The sequence below is a fragment of the Mesoplodon mirus genome (assembly GCF_964341445.2).
Source record: "Mesoplodon mirus genome assembly, chromosome: 11".
In the NCBI taxonomy this organism is placed as follows: Eukaryota; Metazoa; Chordata; class Mammalia; order Artiodactyla; family Ziphiidae; genus Mesoplodon; species Mesoplodon mirus.
Window position 1 is genome coordinate 23984438 of NC_138987.1, and position 13926 is coordinate 23998363.

At 37.9% G+C, this 13926-nt stretch overlaps 1 protein-coding gene across 7 annotated transcripts in view; it reads right to left on the bottom strand.

Annotated features, from left to right (window-relative positions):
• The window catches only part of ANKS1B (ankyrin repeat and sterile alpha motif domain containing 1B), a gene marked incomplete at both ends in the record, with an annotated part of 1184520 nt that overhangs the window by 822918 nt on the left and 347676 nt on the right, over positions 1–13926 (bottom strand). The gene's annotated exons all lie outside the window — the stretch shown is intronic.

Consider the following 13926-nt stretch of genomic DNA (forward strand, 5'->3'; position numbering starts at 1 on the left):
CCAAAATACAGCAGAGGGAGCGACACTCCCAAACTTATTCTACAAGGCCACCATCACCCTGATACCAAAACCAGACAAGGATGTCACAAAGAGAACTACAGGCCAATATCACAGATGAACATAGATGCAAAAATCCTCAACAAAATACTAGCAAACAGAATCCAACAGCACATTAAAAGGATCATACACCATGATCAAGTGGGGTTTATTCCAAGAATGCAAGGATTCTTCAATATATATAAATCAATCAATGTGATACACCATATTAACAAATTGAAGGAGAAAAAGCATATGGTCATTTCAATAGATGCAGAGAAAGCTTTTGACAAAATTCAACACCCATTTATGATGAAAACCCTCCAGAAATTAGGCATAGAGGGAACTTTCCTCAACATAATAAAGGCCATATATGAAAACCCACAGCCAACATCATCCTCAATGGTGAAAAACTGAAACCATTCCCACTAAGATCAGGAACAAGAGAAGCTTGCCCACTCTCACCACTCTTATTCAACATAGTTTTGGAAGTTTTAGCCACAGCAATCAGAGAAGAAAAGGAAATAAAAGGAATCCAAATCGGAAAAGAAGAAGTAAAGCTGTCACTAATTGCAGATGACATGCTACTATACACAGAGAATCCTAAACATGCTACCAGAAAACTACTAGAGCTAATCAATGAATTTGGTAAAGTAGCAGGACACAAAATTAATGCATGGAAATCTCTGGCATTCCTATACACTAATGATGAAAAACCTGAAAGTGAAATCAAGAAAACACTCCCATTTACCACTGCAACAAAAAGAATAAAATATCTAGGAATAAACCTACCTAAGGAGACAAAAGAACTGTATGCAGAAAATTATAAGACACTGATGAAAGAAATTAAAGATGATACAAACAGATGGAGATATATACCATGTTCTTATTTTGGAAGAATAAACACTGTGAAAATGACTCTACTACCCAAAGCAATCTACAGATTCAATGCAATCCCTATCAAACTACCACTGGCATTTTTCACAGAACTAGAACAAAAAATTTCATAATTTGTATGGAAACACAAAAGACTCCGAATAGCCAAAGCAATCTTGAGAACGAAAAACGGAGCTGGAGGAATCATATTCCCTGATTTCAGAGAATACTACAAAGCTACAGTAATCAAGACAGTATGGTACTGGCACAAAAACAGAAATATAGATCAATGGAACAGGATAGAAAGCCCAGAGATAAACCCACGCACATATGGTCACCTTATCTTTGATAAAGGAGGCAGGAATGTATAGTGGAGAAAAGACGGCCTCTTAAATAAGTGGTGCTGGGAAAACTGGACAGGGACATGTAAAAGTATGAGATTAGATCACTCCCTAACATCATACATAAAAATAATCTCAAAATGGATTAAAGACCTAAATGTAAGGCCAGAAACTATCAAACTCTTAGAGGAAAACATAGGCAGAACATTCTATGACATAAATCACAGCAAGATCCTTTTTGACCCACCTCCTAGAGAAATGGAAATAAAAACAAAAATAAACAAATGGGACCTAATGAAACTTCAAAGCTTTTGCACAGCAAAGGAAACCATAAACAAGACCAAAAGACAACCCTCAGAACAGGAGAAAATATTTGCAAATGAAGCAATTGACAAAGGATTAATTTCCAAAATTTACAAGCAGCTCATGCAGCTCAATAACAAAAAAACAAACAACCCAATCCAAAAATGGGCAGAAGACCTAAATAGACATTTCTCCAAAGAAGATATATAGACTGCCAACAAACACATGAAAGAATGCTCAACATCATTAATCATTACAGAAATGCAAATCAAAACTACAATGAGATATCATCTCACACCAGTCAGAATGGTCATCATCAAAAAATCTAGAAACAATAAATGCTGGAGAGGGTGTGGAGAAAAGGGAACACTCTTGCACTGCTGGTGGGAATGTGAATTGGTACAGCCACTACGGAGAACGGTATGGAGGTTCCTTAAAAAACTACAAATGTAATTACCATATGACCCAGCAATCCCACTACTGGGCATATACCCTGAGAAAACCATAATTCAAAAAGAGACATGTACCAAAATGTTCATAGCAGCCCTATTTACAATAGCCAGGAGATGGAAACAACCTAAGTGTCCATCATCGGATGAATGGGTAAAGAAGATGTGGCACATATATACAATGGAATATTACTCAGCCATAAAAAGAAATGAAATTGAGCTATTTGTAATGAGGTGGATGGACCTAGAGTCTGTCATACAGTGAAGTAAGTCAGAAAGAGAAAGACAAATACTGTATGCTAACACATATATATGGAATATAAGAAAAAAAATGTCATGAAGAACCTAGGGGTAAGACAGGAATAAAGACACAGACCTACTACAGAATGGACTTGAGGAAATGGGGAGGGGGAAGGGTAAGCTGTGACAAAGTGAGAGAGTGGCATGGATATATATACGCTACCAAACGTAAAATAGATAGCTAGTGGGAAGAAGCCACATAGCACAGGGAGATCAGCTCGGTGCTTTGTGACCACCTAGAGGGGTGGGATAGGGAGGGTTGGAGGGAGGGAGATGCAAGAGGGAAGAGATATGGGAATATATGTATATGTATAACTGATTCACTTTGTTATAAAGCAGAAACTAATGCACCATTGTAAAGCAATTATACTCCAATAAAGATGTAAAAAAATTGATAAGCAACAAGGATTTAGTATATAGCACAGGGAACTATTTATATTTTTAGTGGAATGTGTAATAATAAAAAATAAAAGAAGCTTCAATTAGGAAAAAAAAACAGAAAACAAAAAAAGTATGATACTCTCACAAAAACAGAAATATAGATCAATGGAACAGGACAGAAAGCTCAGAGATAAACTCATGCACATATGGTCACCTAATCTATGACAAAGGATGCAAGAATATACAATGGAGAAAAGACAGTTTCTTCTATAAGTGGTGCTGGTAAAACTGGACAGCTACATATAAAGAATGAAATTAGAACACTCCGTAACACCATACACAAAAATAAACTCAAAACGGATTAAGACCTAAATGTAAGGCCAGAAACTATAAAACTCTTACAGGAAAACATAGGCAGAACACTCTATGACATAAATCACAGCAAGATCCTTTTTGACCCACCTCCTAGAGAAATGGAAATAAAAACAAAAATAAACAAATGGGGATGCCATAAAAAGAAACGAAATTGGGGCTTCCCTGGTGGCGCAGTGGTTGAGAGTCCGCCTGCCGATGCAGGGGACACGGGTTCGTGCCCCGATCCCGGAGGATCCCACGTGCCGCGGAGCGGCTGGGCCTGCGAGCCATGGCCGCGGAGCCTGTGTGTCCGGAGCCTGTGCTCCGCAACGGGAGAGGCCACAGCAGCGAGAGGCCCGCGTACAGCTAAAAAAAAAAAAAAAAAAAAAGAAACGAAATTGAGCTATTTGTAATGAGGTGGATGAACCTAGAGTTCGTCATACAGAGTGAAGTAAGTAAGAAACAGAAAAACAAATACCATAAGCTAACACATATATATGGAATCTAAAAATAACAAAAAAGAAAAGGTTCTGAAGATCCTAGGGGCAGGAGAGGAATAAAGATGCAGATGTAGAGAATGGACTAGAGCATGCCGGGAGGGGGAAGGGTAAGCTGGGATGAAGTGAGAGAGTGGCATGGACATATATACACTACCAAATATAAAACAGATAGCTAGTGGGAAGCAGCCGCACAGCACAGGGAGATCAGCTTGGTGCTTTGTGACCACCTAGAGCGGTGGGATAGGGAGGGTGGGAGGGAGACGCAAGAGGGAGGAGATATGGGGATATATGAATACGTATAGCTGATTCACTCTGTTATACAGCAGAAACTAACACACCATTGTAAAGGAATCATAGTCCAATAAAGATGTTAAACAAAAAACAAAAAAAAAGAGAACAATAAAATAATCAAATTTTTTAAATGGATACAGGACTTGAATAGACATTCTCCAAAGAAGATATACAAATGACCAACAAGCATATGAAAATATGCTCAACATCACTTAATTGTTAGAGAAATGCAAATTAACATTACAATGAAATGTCACCTGAAGCCCATTAGAGTAGTTACCATCAAAAAAAAAAAACAGAAAATAACAAGTGTTGATGAGGATGTGGAGAAATTGGAACACTTGTGCACTGCTGGTGGAAATGAATGATGTGGCAAACTACAGAAAACAGTATGGTGGTTCCTCGAAAAATTAAAACTAGAATTTCCATATGATCCAGAAATTTCACGACTGGGTATTTATCCAAAGAACTGAAAGTAGGATCTCAAAGAGGTATTTGCACATCCATATTCACAGAAACATTATTCACAAGACCCAAAAGGTGGAAACCACCCAAGAATCCATCAATGGATGAATGGATGACAAAATGTGGTACATAGATACAATGGAATATTACTCAGCTTTAAAAAGGAAGGAAATTCTACAACATGCTACAATGTGGATAAACCTTGAGGACATTATGCTAAGTAAAACAGCCAGTCACAAAAAGACAAATACTGATATGATCCCACTTACATGAGGTAGAGTAGTCAAAATCAAGAGATAGAAAGTAGAGTGGTGATATACTTTAAAATGGTTACTATATTAAATGTGTATTTAACCACAATTTTTTTTAACTTCAACAGGGAAATGTATGCAAATGTAACATTTTAAATCAACAGAGAGGGACTTCTCTGGTGGCGCAGTGGTTAAGAATCCACCTGCCAATGCAAGGGACACGGGTTCGAGCCCTGGTCCGGGAAGATCCCACATGCTGTGGAGCAACTAAGCCCATATGCCACAGCTACTGAGCCTGCACTCTACAGCCCGCAAGCCACAACTACTGAGTCCGTGTGCCACAACTACTGAAGCCCGTGTGCCTAGAGCCCGTGCTCCACAAGAGAAGCCACCACAGTGAGAAGCCTGAGCACCACAACGAAGAGTAGCCCCCGCTTGCCACAACTAGAGAGAAAGCCTACGCACAGCAACAAAGACCCAATGCAGCCAAAATAAAAAAAAATTAATTGAGAAAGGCTGGACTATTCAATGAATGGTGCTGGTACAACTGATCATTAATTTGGGAGTAGGAAGGAACCCAGGATAAATTATAGAATTAAAAATACACACCATATATATATATATATATATGCATATATACTTATACACATTATACGTTTACATTATTATACATTTACAGACATACCTCATTTTATTGCGATGCACATAACTGTGCTTCACAGATTTTGTACAAATTGAAAGTTTCTGGCAACCCTGCAATGAACAAGTCTATAACTGCCTTTGTTCCAAAGTATTTGCTCACTTCATGTCTCCATGTCACATTTTGATAATTCACAATATTTCAAACTTTTTCATTATTGTTATATTGTGGTGATCTGTGATCAGTGATCTTTGATGTTACTATTGTAATTGTTTGGGGGCTCCATGAACAGTGCCCAAGTAAAAAGGAAAACAATCGATAAGTGTGTATGTTCCAACTGCTCCACCAACCAGCCTTTCTATTCCTCTCCTCAGGCCTCCTTTTTCCATGACACAACAATATTGAAATTATGCCAATTAATAACCCTACAGTGGCCTATAAGTGTTCAAGTGAAAGGAAGAGTCGCATGTTATCTCACTTTAAATCAAAGCCTAGAAACAATTAGGTTTAGTGAGGAAGACATCCTGAACGCTGAGACAGTCCAAAAGCTAGGGCTCTTGCGCCAAACCATCAGCCAAGTTGTGAATGCCAAGGAAATGCCCTTGAAGAAAATTTAAAGTGCTACTGCAGTGAACACACAAATGAGAAAGTGAAATAGCCTTATTGCTGATTAACAGAGTTCCAGTGGTCTGGATAGAAGATTAAACCAGCCACAACATTTCCTTAAGCCAAAGCCTAATCCAGAGCAAGTCCCTAACTCTCTGCAATGCTATGAAGGCCGAGAGAGATGAGTAAACTGCAATAGAAAAGTTTGAGGCTAGCAGAAATTGGTCCACGAGGTTTAGGGAAAGAAGCTGTCTCCAAAATATAAAAGTGGAAGGTGGGGCTTCCCTGGTGGCGCAGTGGTTGGGAGTCCGCCTGCCGATGCAGGGGACATGGGTTCATGCCCTGGTCCGGGAGGATCCCACGTGCCACGGAGCGGCTGGGCCCGTGAGCCATGGCCGCTGGGCCTGCGCGTCCGGAGCCTGTGCTCCGCGGCGGGAGGGGCCGCGGCAGTGGGAGGCCCACATGCCGCAAAAAAAAAAAAAAAAAATTTAAAGAAAAGTGTAAGGTGAAGAAGCAAGTGTTGATGCAGAAGCTGCATCAAGTTATTCAGAAGATCTAGCTAAGATAATTAATAAAGGCAGCTATACTAAACAACAGATTTTCAATTTAGAGCAACAGCTTTATATTGGAAGAAGATGCTATCCAGGACTTTCGTAGGTAGAGAGAAGTCAATGCCTGGCTTCAAAGCACCAGAGGACAGGCTGACTCTCATGTTAGGAGCTAATGCAGCTGGTGACTTCAAGTTGAAGCCAATGCTCTTTTACCATTCTCAAAATCCTAGGGCCCTAAAGAATTATGCTAAATCTACTCTGTCTGTGCTCTAAAAATGGAAAAACAAAGCCTGGATGACAGTCCATCTGCTTACAACATGGTTTACTGAATATTTTAAGTCCACTGTTGATACTATTCAGAAAAAAAAATTCTTTTCAAGATATTACTGCTCACTGACAAGCACCTGATCACCCAGGAGCTCCGAAAGAGATGTACAAGATTCATGTTGATTTCATGCCTGCTAACACAACATTCATTCTGCAGCCCATGGATCAAGGAGTCATTCTGACTTTCAAGTATTACGATTTAAGAAATACATTTGTAAAGCTAAGCTGTCATAGATTATGATTCCTCTGATGCATCTGGGCAGTCAATTGAAAACCTTCAGGAAAGGATTCACCATTCTAGATGCCACTAAGAACATTTATGATTCATGGGAAGAGGTCAAAATATCAACATTAACAAGAGTTTGGAAGAAGTTGATTTTAATCCTCATGAATGACTTTTGAGGAGTTTAAGACTTCAGTGGAGGAAGTAACTGCAGATGTGGCAGAAACTGCAAGAGAACAAGAATTAGGAGTGAAGCCTGAAGATGTGACTGAATTGCTGCAGTCTCATGATAAAATTTTAATGGATGAGGAGATGCTTCTTACGAATGAGCAAAGAGAGTGGTTTCTTGAGATGGAATCTACTCCTGATGAAGATGCTGTAAAGATTATTAAAATGACAACAGGATTTCAAATATTACATAAACTTATTAGTTGATAGAGCAGCTGCAGGGTTTGAGAGGATTGACTCCGATTTTGAAAGAAGTTTTACTGTGGGTAAAATGCTATCAAACATCCTTGCATGCTACAGGGAAATCATTCACGAAAGGAAGAGTCAGTTGATGCAGCAAACTTCATTATGATCTTATGTTAAGAAATTGGCACGGCCACCCCAACCTGCAGCAAATACCACCCTGATGAGTCAGCAGCCATTGACATCGAGGCAAAATCCACCACCAGTAAAAAGAGTATAACTCTCTGAAGGCTCAGATCAGATGATGGATTGTTTTTAGCAATAAAGTATTTTTACTGAAGTATAATTAACTTACAATATTATATTAGTTTCAGCTGTATGACATAGTGATTCAATATTTTTATGTATTACAAAACGATCACAATAAGTCGTTACCACCTAACACCATAAAAATTTGTTAGTGTTATCGACTATATTCCCTATGATGCACATTACAACCCCATGACTTATAACTGGAAGACTGTACTTCTTAATCTCTCTTCCTATTTCACTCATCCCTTCACCCGCTCCTTTCTGGAAACCGCCAGTTTGTTCTCTGTATCTATGAATCTGTTTATATTTTCTTATTCATTTACATTAAATGGTATTTATCTTTCTTTACCTGACATTTTTCTTAGCATAATATCCTCTAGGTCCATCCATGGTGTCACAAACAGCAAGAATTTTTTTATGGCTGAGTAATATTCCATTGTGTATGTATATACAACACCTTCTTATCCATTCATCCACTGATAGTCACTTAGGCTGCTTCCATAAGTTGGCTATTATAAATAATGCTGCAATGAACATAAGGGTGCATATATCTTTTCAAACTACTGCTTTCATTTTCTTCAGATAAATACCCAGGAGTAGATTTGCTGGATTGTCTGTTAGTTCTATTTTTAATTTCTGGAGAGACTGCCATACTATTTTCCATAACAGCAACAACAGTTTACATTCCCATCATCTGTGCAGGGGGGTTCCCTTGTCTCTTTATCCTGGCCAACACTGGTTATTTGTTTTTTGGGGGGTTTTGTTGTTGTCTTTGATAACAGCCATCCTGACAGGTGTGAGCTATCTCTTTGCGGTTTTGATTTGCATATCCCTGACCACTAGTGATGTTCAGCATCTTTTCATGTGCCTGTTGACTATTTGTATGCCTTCTTTGGAAAAATGTCTATTCAGACCCTCTGTCTACTTTTTAATCAAGTTGTTTGTTGTGATGTTGAGGTGAATGAGTTATTTGTATATTTTGTGTATTAACCCCTTATTGGACATACCATTTGCAAATACTTTCTCCCATTCAGTAGACTGTTTTCTTTGTTGATAGTTTAGTTCACTGTGCAAAAGCTTTTTAGTTCGATGTAGTCCCATTTGTTTATTTTTGCTTTTACCTCCCTTGCCTGAGGAGACATAACCAAAAAAATATTGCTAAGACTGATGTCAAAGAGCATACTGCCTATGTTTTCTTGTAGCAGTTTTATGGTTTCAGGTCTTATATTTAAGTCTTTCATCTATTTTGAGGGTTTTTTTTTGGTATATGGTGTGAGAAAGTAGTCCAGTTTGATTCTTTTGCATGTAGCTGTCCAGTTTTCCCAACACCATTTATTGAAGAGGCCGTCTTTTCCCCATTGTATGTTCTTGCCTCATTTGTCAGAGATTAATTGATCATATAAGTGTGGGTTTATTTCTGGGATCTCTATTTTGTGCCATTGATCTATGTGTCTGTTTTTGCACCAGTACCATATTATTTTGATTACTATAGCTTTGTAGTATAGTTTGAAATGAGGGAGCATGATACCTCCAGCTTTGTTCTTTCTCAAGATTGTTTTGGCTGCTCAGGATCTTTTGTGTTTCCATAAAATTTTAGAATTATTTGTTCTAGTTCTGTGAAAAATGCCATGGGTAATTTCATAGGGATTGCATTGAATCTGTAGATTGCCTTTGGAGGTGTGGTTATTTTAACAATATTAATTCTTCCAGCCCATATGCACAGTATATCTTTCCATTATTTTGTGTCATCTTCAATTTCTTTCAGCAGAGGCTTAAAGTTTTCTGAACAGCAGGTCTTTTACCTCCTTGGTTGGATTTATTCCTAGGTATTTTATTCTTATTGATGCAATTCTAAATGGGATTGCTTTCTTAATTTCTCTTTCTGATAGTCCATTGTTGGTGTATAGAAACAACATATTTTTGTATATCAATTGTTTATCATGTAACTTTACAGAATTCATTTATTATATCTAATAGTTTTTTGGTGGCAACTTTAGGATTTCTACATATAGTATGTCATCTGCAAACAGTGAGAGTTGGTTGTTGTTTTGGGGGGGTTTGTTTTATTTTGTTTTCAGGCCACGCCATGCAGCTTGCAGGATCCCAGTTCCCCAACCAGAGATTGAACCCGTGCCCTTGGCAGTGAAAGTGCAGAGTCCTAACCACTAGACTGCAAGTGAATTCCCAGTGAGAGTTTTATTTCTTCCCTTTCAATTTGGATTTCTTTTATTTATTTTTCTTTTCTGATTCTTGTGACTAGGACTTCCAAAACTATGCTGAATAAAAGTGGTAAGTGTGTTCATCCTCGTCTTGTTCCTGATCTTAAAGGAACTGCTTTCTGCTTTTCAGCATTGAGTATGGTGCTGTTTATGACAATTTAGGTATTTTCTAAGACAAAATAGGTTTTCTGCACCATATCACTTCCTTCTGAGCCCTACTGGAAGAATCTTTAATAGTCACGTTTATGTTCAAGGCAATCTAGGCTTTTTCTATCATGCTACTCAAAATTATTCCAGCTCCTATCTACTGCCCAACTCCAAAGCCACTTCCACATTTTAGTATATTTGTTACAGCAGCATCCCACTTCTAGGTACCAAAATGTGTGTTAGTTTTCCAGGGCTGCTATAACAAATTATCACAAACTCAGTAGATTAAAACAACAGAAATTTATTCTCTTACAGTTCTGAATGTCAAAAGTCCAAAATGATTCTCACAGGGCTAAAATCAAGGTATTGGTGGGGCTGGATCCTCTAGGGGAGAATGCATTTCCTACTTTTCAGCCAACTGCATTCCTTGGTTCATGGCCACATCACTTCAACCTCTGTATCCATCATCACATATCCTTCTCTGACTTTGACCCTCTATCCTTTTTCTTTTTTAAATATTTATTTATTTACTTATTTATTTTGGCTATACTGGGTCTTTGTTGTGGCACATGGGATCTTCGTTGCAGCAGGTGGGATCTTTAGCTGCAGCATGAGGACTTCTTAGTTGTGGCATGTGGGCTTCTTAGTTGTGGCATGCGGGCTTCTTAGTGCAGCATGTGGACTTCTTAATTGCAGCATGCATGCGGGATCTAGTTCCCCAAGCAGGGATCAAATCCTGGCTCCCTGCATTGGGAGCGCAGAGTCTTATCCACTGGATCACCATAAGGACCGCTGGGCTCACACTGGGTCCACCTGGATAATCCAGGGTATCTCCCCACCTCAGGATCCTTAACTTAATCATATCTGCAAAGTCCCTTTGCCGTGTAAGGTCACATATTCACAAGTTGTAAAGATTAGATATGGGCATCTTTGGAGGGAATTAATCTGCCGACTACAGCCATGTCCATTATTAACTGAATTCTGTTTAAAACGTCTAACCCATATTTTCACTTACATAGTTTTAAGCACTGCCCCCACTGAATGCTCATCTTACTGAACTAACATTTTTGTCATTTCCATATTTCAAATGTTGGTTCTTTTAAAAGTTTTGGCAAGAAGAAATTCAGCAACAGAATAAGATTATGTATTGCATCACAAATTCCCAGAGCTGTTAATATCTGAATAATTCCTTAACTTATTATTTTTGTTTGGAATATTTCCAAAGTATGTAGTAGTTTTATTACGGGGGAAAAGTTAAACCCCTATCCAAAATCATAACTATTCTGGAGTTGAAAGATACCTAAAGTATCATCTCAATTTCAAGGATGACAAATATAAGGCCCAGGGAGGTTAAATAATTTACCCAGTGACACAAACTCTTATGTAGAGGAGAAGGAACATAAATTTATTTTAAGAATGTCTAATGACTAACTATGAAAAGCTAAGAGCTGCTGCATTTACATAAAAATAATTTATTTAAAAATTTTTTTATTGAAGTTATAGTTGATTTTCAACGTTGTGCTAATCTCTGCTGTGCAGTAAAGTGACTCAGTTATGCACACATAGACATTCTTTTTTTATATTCTTTTCCATTATGGTTTATCACAGGATATTGAATATAGTTCCCTGTGCTCTACAGTAGGACCTTGTTGTTTACCCATTCTAAATGTAATAGTTTGCATCTACCAACCCCAAACTCCCAGTCCATCCCTCTCCCTCCCCCCTTCCCCTTGGCAATCACAAGTCTGTTCCCTTTGTCTATGAGTCTGTTTCAGTTTTGTAGATAGGTTCATTTGTGTCATATTTTAGATTACACATATAAGTGATATCATATGGTATTTGTCTTTCTCTTTCTTACTTACTTACTTACTTCACTTAGTATGATAATCTCCAGTTGTATCCATGTTGCTGCAAATGACATTACTTCATTCTTTTTTATGGCTGAACAGTATTGTGTATATGTATACAGTCACAACTTCTTTATCCATTCATCTGTTGATGGACATTTAAGTTGTTTTCATGTTTTGGCTATTGTGAACAGTGCTGCTATGAACATGGGGGTGCATGTTATCTTTTGGTACAGAAACAGGCATACGGATCAATGCAACAGAATAGAGAGCCCAGAAATAAACCCACACACCTATGGTCAATTAATCCCTGACAAAGGAGGCAAGAATATGAAATGTGAAAAAGATAGTCTCTTCAGCAAGTGGTGCTTGGAAAGTTGGACACCTGCATGTAAATCAATGAAGTTAGAACACACCCTCATACCATGTACAAAAATAAACTCAAAATGGCTTAAAGACTTAAACATAAGACATGACACCATAAAACTCCTGGAAGAGAGCACAGGCAAAACATTCTCTGAGGGCTTCCCTGGTGGCGCAGTAGTTGAGAATCTGCCTGCCAATGCAGGGGACACGGGTTCGAGCCCTGGTCTGGGAAGATCCCACATGCCGCGGAGCAACTGGGCCCGTGAGCCACAATTACTGAGCCTGCGCGTCTGGAGCCTGTGCTCCGCAACAAGAGGGGCCAAAATAGTGAGAGGCCCGCGCACCGCAATGAAGAGTGGCCCCCGCTTGCCACAACTAGAGAAAGCCCTCGCACAGAAACAAAGACCCAACACAGCCATAAATAAATTAATTAAATAAATTTAAAAACAAAACAAAACAAAACAAACAAACAAAAAAAAACATTCTCTGACATAACTCATACCAATGTTTTCTTAGGTTAGTCTCCCAAGGATTTATTAATCTCAGTTCCAGGTAGATTTTTTACTTAGCCATCTGAGCTTCTTAAGTATTGAAGCAAATATTAAGATAGTTTTCTAAATACCTAGAGGAATTTCAGATAAAATTCACCAGACTCATGAAAATAGACATATTTGCCAGAACACTACACTGATACTGATAGTTATCAGGCCAAGTAAGAGAGGTTCTACTATTGTTGGTCTAATGACTGGTTAGGAAAAAATCCTGAAAGTCCTTAGGCCCTACAAGTAATATAGCTTCTGGTTTCCCTGGAGACAAGGCAATTAGCTCAGTGGTCTAGTGGAAGCCTAAGATAAATACCTTGTAACATATGTGCACAGCATAAAAGTGCTTTTAAGGAAATCGGTATATCTTCACTTTATTTTTTAAAAAGCACCTAAATTAAATTATACTGTATCCAGTGGTACCTATTCCTTTCAACAAATACCAGAACCTCTTGGATACATTTGAAAGGTTAGTTTGATTAGTAAACTTATGTTAGGCTTATTCTTTTTGCTAATCATAAATAATGTAGACATGAAGTGGAAATCAAGATATAAAGACTTTGGACATGCCAGTAAGAATTGCTATTGATATGTGACTAGGTCTCTCAATAAATAAAGAAAATATTCATATTACCAGAAATAACCAGATACTTCAATATGAAGGGAAGAAAATGTTCATTTTTACTTATAGAACAAACTGAAGACTCAAAAACTATGGCTTTATGTGTGTACGTATGTGTGTGTTATGTATATTGTCATGCCAATGAAGATACTTTAATCTTACTGAATTTATAATATTTATAATAGCTGGCAAAATTTCTCAGAACTTTTTTTAGTAGGCCAATTTGATAATGAGTAAAGAATAGAGCATAATGTAATGTTTAAGGCTCTTTTCACCATGTAGTCAGGGTACAGACGTCTAGGGAAAATCTCAGCATTTTGAGGGTGTGTCAAAACACAAAATTTTTGGTGGCTGTAAAAATAGATATTGTTAATAAAAATAGCTTTACTCTTCCTGTTAATAGAAATAATAATTATCCTAATAAAAAAAGAAAGTATAAAGAAAATTAAAATTACACCATCCAGAAATAAGTACTTTAAACATTTCACTGAACATATTATACTTTCATACCCAAACACATACACACAGACAATTTTACATAAATTGGACCACAAGTATAAAGCTCG